Source organism: Neopelma chrysocephalum, unplaced genomic scaffold (assembly GCF_003984885.1).
Source record: "Neopelma chrysocephalum unplaced genomic scaffold, ASM398488v2 Primary Assembly neopelma1_143, whole genome shotgun sequence".
Classification (NCBI taxonomy): Eukaryota; Metazoa; Chordata; class Aves; order Passeriformes; family Pipridae; genus Neopelma; species Neopelma chrysocephalum.
The window spans coordinates 6596334-6609461 of NW_020897805.1; the positions used below are offsets into that span (position 1 = coordinate 6596334).

The window sequence follows — 13128 nt, forward strand, 5'->3', positions numbered from 1 at the left end:
CTTTATTCAGTGCAACTGTGGAAGGAAGGACAGCCAGTTTTTCTTACGTGGTCTCAAGACTGATAATCAGGTACAGGCAAGTTGGCATTGATTCTGCACCTCAGAAGGGATTGATATCAGTGGGAATAAGTGGCATAAAGTGGAGGAGTTAGATGGCTGCTTGAAATCTAAAATCATGACGAAACCTCCTCCATTTTAGGATATCAAGGTAGAAGCAGGCAGTGGCAAACACCATGGGGTGTCTTTACATCACCAGGGAGATGTATTTTGTATTTGCTTAGTAACTGTAACTACTAACAGAAGTCTGCACTATCTTGGGAAACAGCTTAGTGCATATTAATTTCTTGGAATTGCCTAAAATAAAGCAGAAAGTACAGTCTATTTTTCTATGGACTCAAACAATTAAGGCAAATTTAAACAGATTAAACACATCTATCTGTACTTAAGCAGAAAAGGGATTAATACTTAAATGTAACAATATAACCCTTTTTCAGCTGTATGTCAGGCAAAGTTTGGAGCTCTGTGCTGCATAATGATTAAAATTAATATAGAAATGTTGCTTAGAGAGGAAAGACATTTTAATGCATGTCTTCTAATTGATTAGCAGCCAAATAGGACATAAAGACAGCATAAGAGAAGGAAAGGGTGTGAGTCATTTGATGCCCTAGCACTTACTCTGTTGCCATGAGGAACATCATCTTTAGTTACAGTTTCATGACTCTGCATTGCCATAGCTGATAATTCACAGTGCATAAGAGCAATAGGCTTGTGTGGAACCTAGTGAAATTTGGATCCCAAAAAGAAGTGGGGATGACTGAATGTGTGCCATTTTCAGATTAGCGATTCAGATGTAAAATAGTCATTCAGAGAGACCACAATGTTCTGTGAGAAAATCTGTTTGACACGTACCAGCAGTACATTTCATCAAATCCGTGATGGTGGAGACTGCTATATTCTCTAGCCACAGAGCAGAGATGTACTGGTGAAGACAAGCTTTGCCTGTGCCCAGCAATGTGCTTTAACTCTGGTGCAGAATGGTCACAAGTGGATCTGGAATAAATTTCTTCACAGCAGCAGCATGACTATGTTTGAGGAAACATCAGTGTAGGCAGGATGGTGGTGTGAGTGTTTCATGAGTTTAGTCTGTATTGTTGGGGTTAGAAACCACTGCATGATTTGGAGTTGAGAAATCAAAGTATTAGCCAGCTGAGGGAGAAATCCCAATTCTTTCTGACTCTGTTACTGCACCTGGCTGTGGCAATGGATGTTTGGAAAGAGTCCTGCCAAAGGTGGACTGATGAATCAGGAGTTTTTAATGTTGTTTAAACTCATGTTAAGAGGGCTCTTTACAGAGCCACTGCGTTTTCCCCTATACCTCCCCTGTAAATCCCTTATCTCCCACACAAGGTGTCCTGGGAAGGTGTCCTGAGGTGTTTCCCATTGGTCCTTTGTAAACCCCTTCCTTATTGGCTGTAAACCCCTTACCTTGATTGTGACCCCTCACCTGTGATTGGTCCCCAAGGGCTATATATAGCCCCCTCCCACATTAAACTTTCTCTTTCGTCCTCTCTCCCCTGGTGCTCTGGTAAATGCTCCGTCTTGGGGTCACCCGGCCACTTGGTGGGGTGGTAATGGACTGAACGAGGCCTGAAGGATCTCCCCCATCCCAAACATCTACCGTTACCTGGCAGCATCTAAATTGCCAAAGGGATGATATTCTATATAACATGACTACACCATTGATGGCAGGGAAGCAGATCGCACACAGGCAATGAAGCCGTTGTCAGCTTGGTCACAACTGGCCTAGACCAGTGAGAAACTGGCTTCTCCCGCTGTTCCAGAGCAGCAGCTCTTCCAGCTTGGGGCGGCACCGCTGCCTGCTAAAGGGTTCTCTCAGGGTCAGCGGCATCCCGCCCAACCTCCGTCCACCTGCAGAAACAAGCGCTGCGGCAGCTTTCTGCTCCAGGAAATGACTGCTTTGGCCGAGGCGGTTGCGGGCGGTGGGGAGGCCGTGCGGGGCTCGGTGCGCCCGGCGGGGCTGCGGCGCTGCCGCTCCCCCTCGCGGCCGCAGCTCCGCTCCGCCCGCAGAGCCCGCTGCGGGAACCGCGCTCTGCAGAGCCCGCCCCGCGCTGCCAACGCAACGGAGGCCTCTGGGCATTCGGCTCGGTGCAGCTTGCTCTCCTCTCCCCTAACGAACAGCACGGTTATTTTCAGCTCCTCTCCTAGCCCGTTTCCCCCTGCTCCTGCCTGATAGCAGGCAGCAGGAAGCACGAAGAAAATCAAACTGGTGCCTTGAAAGGCTTTAATGCAGGAATTTTCATTTGTCTTGTGCGCTGAATAAACGCTCTGAAGAGCTCAATTACTGTCCGGTCACGTTCAGGGAGATGTTTCAGCTTCAGCCCAACAGATCAGCAGTGCTTTCCTTGACCTCCTCATCTTCTGATGCTGAAGACTCCTACTTTAGGATGTCTGCAAAGTATTTTGATGGCATTGATCTATTTTGATCACAACCATGTTAATCTGTCCTCCCAGTACCTCAGCAGGCATACAACCTCTAGAAGCAATTTCAAACCATTACCGTGTTGGACTGTGGGAGCATATAGAAAGTGCAGTAAATCCAAGAGCATTGCGATAAGTGTGATGGAGAAGTTTGTTGTCAAAATCTTAACCTAATAAAGTAGTCGTTACTTTGTACATTATTTAAATATGAATTTAAATTCAAAGGGCAATTAGATCCTTTGAGTGGGGGAAAAAAAAAACCACAGCACCTGAATAACTAGCAGAAATTCATATGAATTTGATATGCATTCTTGTCTGTAGTTTTGGTCCTCGAGGGGAACTATGAAATAATTTGTTTTAAATGGGGGAAAATGACAAATACATAATTCTTGTGTTTGATGTTAAAGGCCAGACTGAAAAAGAGCACATTAAAGGCATCCCAGGAGAGCATGGCAGCTTGCACAAGCCTATGGGAAGGTAGAGGAGGGGAAGTTGCTGAAAAATATAGACAATACCCTGAGAGAGTATACATGAAGAAACAGTGGAAAATAAAGGCAAGTCAAAGAAAAACACACAAAGTTTAAGTGTTTTAGCTTTACTGAAAGCAACTAATGTTTAGGTTACTTGATATGTAGAAATTTTAAATTTTCCATATTTATCTGACCAGTTTGTATCTTATCATGTTTTGATATGAATTTTAGATGCTACTTGCAAGCAAAAGAAGAGTATCAATATAATAACATATGTTTGCTTTACAGATTCTTCTGCCCATGATCATCTCTGAACACCAGTTAAAAAATACAGAAGCACCATAAAGACAAGTTATGTAGAAAAATATTTTATTAGATAAAGAGGAAGCCATAAAACAATTCCATTGCTTTTATCAGAATATTTTTATTCCTTTGTTGTCTTGTGAAACTATACAGAGTGTTCTTGGTGAAAATCAAGGATGATTAGGAGAGCAGATCAAAGCAAGCATATTTTCCAGAGTGAAGTCATCCACAGTCCTTTGATAGACTTTGTTAGTACATGTGTAAATGTAATTTTGTATGCCAAGGCATTCAGATATGCTTCTCTTCAGTTTTATGAGTTTTTAGTTTGAGTTTTCTAGTTTAATTTATTGTTTTTATTAAATACAGTGCACTAAGTAGTAGATGATGTCTGTGCTATCTAGATGGTTAGAATAATGCCTAAAATTTGTCAGCAGTACCACTTCTTTCCCTACCTATCCCAAATTCAATTCAATTTCTGTTTTTGTGATATGTGACAATCTAGAATACTTGTGTTACAGTAATTCAAGCTATAATTGCTTTAATCTCACATAATCCAGATGCATATAAGAAACATATTTTGAGTTACAAATTTTGTTTTCTAATATTGGAAGTAACATATGTAGATGGAAACTAAATTAGAAAAGTTTGTTTCATGTTACTTTTATGCTCTGTAATGCTCTCTGTTAGGTTGTTATTACTTAAACTGTGCTTAGAATTTAAAAAATTGCCACTAAATGTATAATTAACAGTTATTTGTTGGAGTCCCTTTTATCATAGAAACCTGTGTTTAGGTTTTTAATTTGTCTGACAATGAAAAAAATAAGAGAACAAATATTAGGGTGAAGACTGCATTTGTGGTGAGAGCTAGCTAGTGTTTTTATCAACTTTATTTTCTGCTCCAAAATTTTGGGTAAAAGGGGAGTCCAGAGACTCGGAATAACCTCACAACTTTGTAGCCTTAGAAATGCTCAGGAACCAGGAAGAATAATATGCTTTGATTTTGGGGACTACAGTTTCCAGACAGCTATCTCCCTCCAAACCGGGGCTAGGAGGAGAATGTAAAAAACAAGGAACCAGGTAAAAACTGAACATATAATTTTTGTGTTTAAACAAAGAATATTAAGAAATTATTAAGGGAATTGCTACAAGAATGGTGAGTAATTTGACCTCTTTGCCTTCTGCTAGATTGCATGTCCTCTGGTAGGATTTGATGTAGAACATGAAAAGAACATGAGAGGTCTCCACAGACAGTTCAGTCTCCAACATGTTACTCAGTACAGACACCAGCTGCCTTTTAGTGGACATAAGTACTTTTTCAGCCAGGAAATTCTGCGTAACAATAATGTCATAGCAGGGCAAATCTGTTGGATTTGTGTCTCAAGGAATGAATAAAATAATTGTTTTCTTTAATTACTTTCCCTACCCCAGCAGGGCAGGGAAAGTTGGTTGGTTTGTTTCTCAGTTTTTAACAAAGGTCATTCTGGTCCATTTGTGTGTCCTTATATTTGAGCAACTGGCACACTGATGCAGGGATACAGCAAGCACATTTTTGCTTCTCTCTGTAGCACTAAACAGCTCCTGCAGTAGTTACTGGTCTTCCTTAGGGCATTTGGAGACTGCAGCAGAGGTGTGAAGAGGGTCAGGCCTGTGGTCAGGAGCCTTCTGCTGTGCTCAGGGAGGAACAAAGATGTTGCTACCACATACCCCATTGGTTTTAAGATGAAGCAAGCAGGCAGCTTGGCTTTAAATACAAGGTATTCTCTCCTGCCTACCCTGGCTGCCTCTCTGAATTCTCCCTGAAGTTTGACCATCTTATTTAGTTCCATTCACCCTCCTACACTGATTTTTTTCTCCCAAAGATTTCTGCTGTGTTGTGGAGCATGTAACTGTGAAAATTGAAGTCCAGAGCACTAATACCTTGAGCTTCTGGGTGTAAGTCACCATTTTTTAAACTCCTAAGAGGAATATAATGAACTGATTTCTGTACATAAAGGAAACATTTCTGTGTAGAAGTATATCCTGCATGAAGTATATAGCTAGATATATGGCCAATGGGCCATTTATTTTAGAGAAGTAATGCATATATTTTATGCTAATTGTTTGCACAGATGTTAATTCCATGGGAGACAAATTAACCAATATCCTCAAGTAAGTTATGCTCAGCATTCTTGGTATCATTAGGTTAGATTGCATGTCAAAAGATTGATTGTTATGCTTTTTTATGAAGGAAAAAGTACCATAAAATTGCACATAATGTAATCACAGGTATTGAAGGTGTTGAAGTAAAAATACCTCTGTGCAGTGACAGACAAAGGAAGAACTTTTCTAATAGAGAGATAACTGTCTTTTTTCCTTTAAAGTTGGTTCATTTTTTCATGACATGAATTCAGGGAGTCCAATAGTGACTTGTTTCTTTTCTTAGTCTATCAACTACAAGTTCAATTGATTTAACTATGTTATTTTTTATGCAAAATGGCAATAGATATTGTAACAAATATTCCAGCATCACACAGTTCTGTACCAAAGCCCAAACCACTTTTAACTATTTTTGAGATTAGTTTGTAGTATGTTCTTTCTTCCGCTGGAGGAGTCAGAGGGTTTAAGGTGACGAAGGGGTCATCTGGGAGAACTCATTGAAAAGTGAGTGAAAAGAATGATGTGTTAACTTAATATTATAACAACGTTGTGGGGCACACTCCAGGAAATCAGAAGTTCCCATCTGATTCCCTTGAATAGGGAACTGTACTTGAGAAGGCTCATAATATATCACAGCTCCCCTACTGGGGATGATGAGTACAACTCATACATAGCATGCAGTTTCAGGAAAGAGCTGATTATAAAACATTAAACCAGCCTTGTATAGACAGCTGCCACAGTATGTTTTGCAGGTGTAAAAGGAAAAAAGAATCAAGGTTCCTTCATTTCATATGCCTTGTAATCTTGGTGTATAACTATAGCTTTAGCACATGTGCATCTTTTCATTGTCACCACTCACTTATACCACTGGTACCTATTATGCTCTGTATGGTTTTTATCCTCTATAATCCTTTTATTCTGTCTGTGACTTTGCAAATGTACTCCACAATGCTTTGAAGATTAATCCCATAATTAAAGGACATAGTTAAATAATGTAATTCTGGCTTGCTTATACTGAAGAGGCATGTACAATCTTCAACTATTGAGTTACATCTAAAAGTATATTTCACTTGAAGAAACAAAGACCAGCAAATATTTTCAAAAGAAGGATTTACAGCTTTCATGACATATCAGGTAAGCATGAATATCATGTCATATATTATGCTTTGTCCAGAACATACTTAATTTAAGGTGTAATGTTTAATTCATCTCTACTATTTTCATATGACAGTAGAAACACCTGTCCTGATTATTAAACAGAAAAGGCTTCATTTTCCCAGTACATCAAGGTAAGAAACCGCAATTGATTGAAGAGGCAGTGATGTGCTGAATCATAATCTGAATATCTGACAGCACAAATTACTCCAATTCCTATTTAATGCCTTGTCTGCCTATGGATAAGCAGGTCATAAGCTCATTCAAGTCCTGTTTCTTTAGTTACCAATGTGCTCTGATAGCTGCCTTTATTTCAGAAAGCTGTCCCACATCTCCTGCTATAACAAAGTTGTCCTGCTGTCTGAACAATAATAGACTAAGCAATCCAGCCTGCTGCCGGAATTCAGCAAGGCACAGATGGAAGTTACAGTCATCAGATGTTTGAGCAGCAGAATACCCTGCTTCTAGTCATTTGTACTGAAGTGTTTCACCTGGAGGATTACTTTATCCACTTGATCTCTTCAGTTTTGGCTTGAAATGGAACCCTGGTGGTTACTTTTATAGTTAATGGTCCATCTAGGTCCGTATATAATGGCCCACTAGGACTCGCCTTAACTTGCAGCCATGGGAAAAAACATTATGTGTTAACCTCAAAATATGAATTCTGTCCTTTATTTTTGGATAAAAGGATGCATCTGATAGAGTGTTATAGAAATACTGAGTGAAATACTGTCTGTCCTGTGAGTAAAACCCTGAGGGTAGAAGGGACTGAATCATAACAAGTGTTTCACAGATGGCTAAAATACCTGTAGGAAGCATGACCTTGTTGAGTAACTGAGCAGCACATGTATTTTTTAATAAAGTCATCAATATCATATGCATTACTTAAAAAAGTTTGAACAAAATACTGCAATGTATCAAGTCTGTGCAGGCTGTGTAGGGTAAGGGGGAATTTCAGGCAAATGCAAGGAGGGCAAGAGAAACAGTGGAAAGGGTTTGATGGAAAGGGTTTTATTGAGTCTGAGGCCTTGATTGGAGTGGAGGGGATCAAGAAAGAATTTATAAACTGTGACAGGTAATGCTGGTCAATGACCCAAGGAGTATGGGCTCTTCCCAAAAGTTCTTGGCCTCAATATGGCTTAGAGATCCAACATCACTGAGCTATTTCAGTCGAATAAACAGTCCTACACAGATATCTCTCCCTTGCTTTCTTTCCCATTCTCTACCTGAAAGAAAAAACACTATTTTAGTTGCCATGTGTGACCTTTCTGCTTTTGTCAATCTCTGCTGTAAGGGAAAATAAAGAATTGAAAAGTAGTGTCCTTTCTATGGAACAGGTAGCAACAATCCTGTAATCTCTATTTGAAATCTATTGGTAACTGGAAATAGGAATTTGATGGTCTTTCTCTTAGAGTTTCAGAAATGGTGCTGGACGGCCAAGATTAACTCTTTATACTAGTGATTGTCCTCCTGTGTTCCTTCTGAAATGTATTTTCTGAAAGAATTCCTGATACCCTAAACTCAACTTTCTCACTTCCTAATTACTACTCTTAGTAAGGTCAGGTTGTAGGCTGGTTTGTTATCTGAAAAACTCTAGAATTAGGATCTCTTAAAGGCTGTCAGAGGCTGAAAAGTATAGAAACATTTCCAATGGGATACATTTGACCAGAACAGTGTTGAAGTCTGTTTTTGAAGGTCAGTCTTTTTGATATCCCAGAGTAATGAGATTCTGTCAAAGCATAAGCCTCCTACCAACTTACTTTAATATCTATATACATTTTTATAATTACACATAATTTTTCTTTCTTTTTAATCTTCGTGCTTCTTTAGAACAGAGTGTGAAGGGAAGGTGGAGGAGACAGGCAGGGGCACACCCTACTCAATCCCAGAGTAGTCCATGTTTTACACAGAAAGAGAACTAGTTTAAATAGAGAGTAGCAAAACCATGTAGATTGAAATACATTGTACTGAGGACACTTTTTAGAAGATTCTGTGATCTTTGTAAATAATTGCTCTTCATTGCTGAAAAGCCAGGTGTGTGTACAGGTAAAATAAAGTGAATCATCAGAATAACGTGCAGCAGATGATGCAGTGGTCAATTCACTGTGCTTTTTCCTTCTTTCCTGTGTCAACATTAAACTTTCCATTATTTTTGATCTCTCTTGTGGTCATAACATCAAGTATGGTAGGTGCCATTCCTGCTTACTGTAAACTGGCACAACTGAGACACAAAAGCTCCCGACACTTAACCCATAACGTACATGTACATCCCTATTGTACATGTATACATACGTGTGTGTATAAAGAGCCAGAATCTAAAGGAAGGGTTTACTGTAAAAATCTTGTAAATCACAATTTCAAAATTACTTATGTCTTTTATGTTTCTCTTAGTTATGTTCTTTCAAGATGAAGCAGTACATGATTTGCCAAAGTTTTGTTTCCTTAAAACATTTGCATTTTAGATATTAAATGTGGATCTCTTTTTATGCAGCCATTGCAGTATGTGCTCATAACTTGTTTTGAACCCTAATGCTGGATTTTAATTCTTCTCCTTTCCTCTATTTCTGCTGTTAAACAGAAAACTTGAGACATAAATGACTATTAGAGCTGATGCTAAATTATTCCTGTGACAAGTATGCAATTGTGACTGCCAAGCATAAATATTGCAAAAATCATGTGTTTAAAGCATGTGCATGAGGCTACAAATACAGAATTTAATTTTCTTAAAAATAACTGTCTACTTAAAGATCATGGTTACAGAAAATAGCTCCTTACCATGGAAATGACAGGACAGGAGTAGGATGTTCATGCGTTAAAAATGTGCAGCCATTTTACTACAAATTATAAATGACTTAGAGGGCAAGTTCAACAAAGTGACTCTTTGTACAGACATGAAGAGAGGAGTGTTCAAACATGAGGAAATGTTCAAACATTTAGAATTTAACTAGACCTGTCTGAAAGACCGAAGAATAAAAGCCATCTGTCTGAGTACTGAAACTTCTGTTTGTATGTATGTATGCAAATAATTGCTACTGTAGATGTTTGGCTTGCCCTTAGGTGTTTTGAATCATGTATGTGCCTTATGTTGCATCAAGCTATCCTGATTGCAAGTAGCAGTTGAATGACACTACTACCACCAGTTTCACATCCTCCTGCCCTGGTGAAATCCCTAAATGATAACTGCCAGCTTTAATCCAACTCAGACTTTCAAAATAGGAGCCCAGTGTTTGTGTACTAATTAAAAACAATGAAGAAATGGGATGGATGGCTTTAAAGGAGAAAAATTAAATTAGGATGTGCAATTACTTATTTTATGTTTATTCATGGCTCTAACTTCTATTTAAGTTGATCCAAAGGATTGTTATTTTATATTATGTAGTGCTATAAACCTGTTTTAAATTTTTGCTCAAGAATACATAAATAGCAAATAACATAGCTAGGATATTTCTTGTCTCATTCTCAAAATCATTGTTTTTTGCATCTGGAAATTTTTTGCAGACTTCTATTTGAGAACCATTTCAGACTAATGATGTAAAGCTGGCTACCCAAGTCTTGGTACTTACAAACCTGCTGCAACACTCAAGTAAGCACTAGAATTCAGCCTTGTCATCTTGATGGTGTTGTAGCTGCTTAGATGCTAAAGTACATTTCTTTAGAGTAGAGTCTCCTCAGTGTTTCTTTAATGTCAGAGAATTCACAAGTGGCATAACATAGGTGATAAATTCAGAGCCATTTTCATTAGAATGCTAACCTAGGTGTCTTTGAACATGTTAAAGCAGAATTAGAAATTCTCCAGGTTTCATTGAAAATACTGTCCCTGTTGAGAAAATAATTTTAAATCTAAATTAGATATGAGAGTAATATAATTGAGAAATAGAAGGAGTTTAATATCTTATCCACACCTAATTCTAACCAATATGTTAAAAATAAATTCAGGCTTGCCGTTTCAGCCAGATTTTAGAAGGTGGAAGCTATTGTATTTAGATTCTTTGTAGCCAGATATATGAGGGCAACCTGTAAAACACTATCTCCTCTGAGGTCAAGGCATGACTTGGGGTCAATATTCTCCTCTGATAAACAATATGAGAAGACCTGACTTTTGGGTACTTCAGTAGCATCATATAGTGCCAAGATTTTTATTCCTTTTAAACTGGTTTAAGGAAAATCAGCTTTTCTGTCACTTTTCAAAACCTTTATCTGAGGCTATATAGTTACTGAAACTGAGTTAGTAACTTGGCACACCCTGCTTTTGCTAATCAGGACTCAAGGAATAAATCCTTGCAGTTTAAATATATGTGGAAATAGCTAGAAGATGATAGGGAGGTCCTCTAATGACTAGCTGTGGTAGACAGCGTTATGAAGCTCTAATAATATTTTGATTATTCAGCTCTGATAGTTTTTGAGCACTGGGCTGTAAATTAGTGAAATCATAAAATCTGACATTTTGATCACAGGGGAAAAATCATGTGAATAAAACTGAAGAGAAAAGCATCATCAGTTCTTTCACTTCTCTGCTGTAGGTAGGGGCATCTCTGTTGAATGTCTTTCACAGCAGCCCATAATTACATATCTGCTTTATACAATAGATAAGATGACAGCTGGGAGTGGGGAAAAATAGTGGGAATTCCAGATGTGATCTGAAGACCATGAACTGAGGAGAGCATATTGCAGAAGAAAAATCTGTTTGTATTTCAGATTTTGTGTTTACTGCTAAGTTCAGCATCATGCAAATTGACTCTGACAGAGGCATGAGCCAGAGTTGTTACATTCCATAGAAATATTTTCCCTGCTTTTATTAGACTTTTGTAGATTTTGGGTGGGCTTAAGCAATAGCTCACAGTAACTTACACAAGCATTTTTTCTGATATTATCAAATACTCTGGAAGCCTGATTATGATATATTTGGCCTCTATTATACCATGAAGTAGGCATACCAGTTAATAAGTTATCAGCTGCTATTCTTTTGTTTGTACAATGTAGTTATTTACCATGAAAAAAATTAGATTATTTGTTTAGATTAATTATTTAAATGTACATAGAAAAAAGTGGTATAGGGAAGGAATTTGAGATCATTCTACTAATTGCTTAGTGGCTAATGGAAGGTTGAACTCCAAAGTTACTTCTGCTTAAAATTTCTGCAAAACAACAAAAATCATGAAGTAAATAACTGAGTGCACTCTCTGCCTCTAGTCTTTTTTTATTTTTGGTCTTCTTTTCAATAAATCTGTATTTATATAGATGAAATTCTGATTACATATCTAATGTAACAATGCTGAATATAGCATAACATGGCACCCATTAAGTGTGTCTAAAGTAATTCATATTTTTAGCTTCTTGATTTACAGAGGATATGTTATCTTATTATTTTTATCATCTTATTATTAAGAGTTTTAAAATTCTGGACTTGACATACATTGGTGTCATTCACCCAAAGCAGCTTACCTGTGCATATCTACCTCTTTTCACAGTCAGAAAGGTGAATGTACATTGAGAGATCCAGTCTGCATGGGTTTTGGCTGCTGATTACAAAACCATAAGCTTAGAAATTGGATTTTATTGCAGTTCTATTTGAACAAACTCAGTGAATCCTGAGAAACTGTGAGTTCAGATTCAATCGGACATTACCTATAGCTAACAATTAGAACAGCAAAAAGGGCTATCAAGAGACAGGATTATAAGAGCCAAGTTTTCCTTTCAAGGGGGAACTTTAATGCCTTAGCAGAAATCCCCCCATAATTATCAGTTAAAGCCCTCACCAAGCTCATCACCTTACACTCAATGAATAAAGGCTTCCAAGCCTGTTGGACATCTGCCCCATCTCTGAAGTCCTTTTATTTTCAAAGGACATCACAGACCCTCAACTCTGAGCAAGGGGCAATGCACCTGGGAGTATTTATTTACATGCCAAGGCTCTTAGTACCATATTATGGAACCCTAGTTCCATATGGGTTCCCACATTTTAGTTGATTTTTACAATTAACTTTTTTTTTAAGAGCTTCTTTCTTAAGGGGGTTATTTACAAGCTGTCCAGGAGCGCTCATTCTGTGTGTTAAAAAGCAGCCAGTCAGAATGAAAAAGGGTAATCAACCCACTTTGATTTAATATAATTACCTTATGGAGCATGAGCAGCTAAAGAGGGTCATCAGCTCTGACAGTAACTCTGTCATTAACTCTTCCAGGACAGACTGAGCAGTGCTGCTGCATCCAGTGCTGAGCACTTCAATCCCAGTAAGGAGTGACAGCTCCACCACTGCAAACCCCTGCCAGGCTGTGGCCCTGCTCAGAATGGAAAGCCAGGCAAATACAGAAAGGAAAGGAAATGGGGATAAAAGGGGGATTCAGGTACAGTAAAGTAGCTTTCCTACAATTTCTGTCTCTGGTAACTTTTTTCATCTATTCTTCATTAGAATTATGTTTAGTACAGTCCTTGTCACCCTGCTGAATATGGACAGAAGGTTTTTGAGCCTAGCTGAGCTGAAGGTTTATAAAATCTTCTGATTCCATGTGATTCTGTGGTGAAAGACTAGATGAACAGGAGACCACCATGCAAAATGTGAGAGGAATA

The 13128-nt window shown here is 38.3% G+C and overlaps 1 long non-coding RNA gene across 1 annotated transcript; it reads left to right on the top strand.

Annotated features, from left to right (window-relative positions):
• The first annotated feature begins 3601 nt into the window (after positions 1 to 3601).
• LOC113975800 lies at positions 3602 to 12892 on the top strand. Its single transcript, XR_003536932.1, has 3 exons — positions 3602 to 6542; positions 6640 to 11083; positions 12743 to 12892. It is a non-coding gene; the product is annotated as an uncharacterized LOC113975800 (long non-coding RNA).
• Positions 12893 to 13128: the final 236 nt, after the last annotated feature.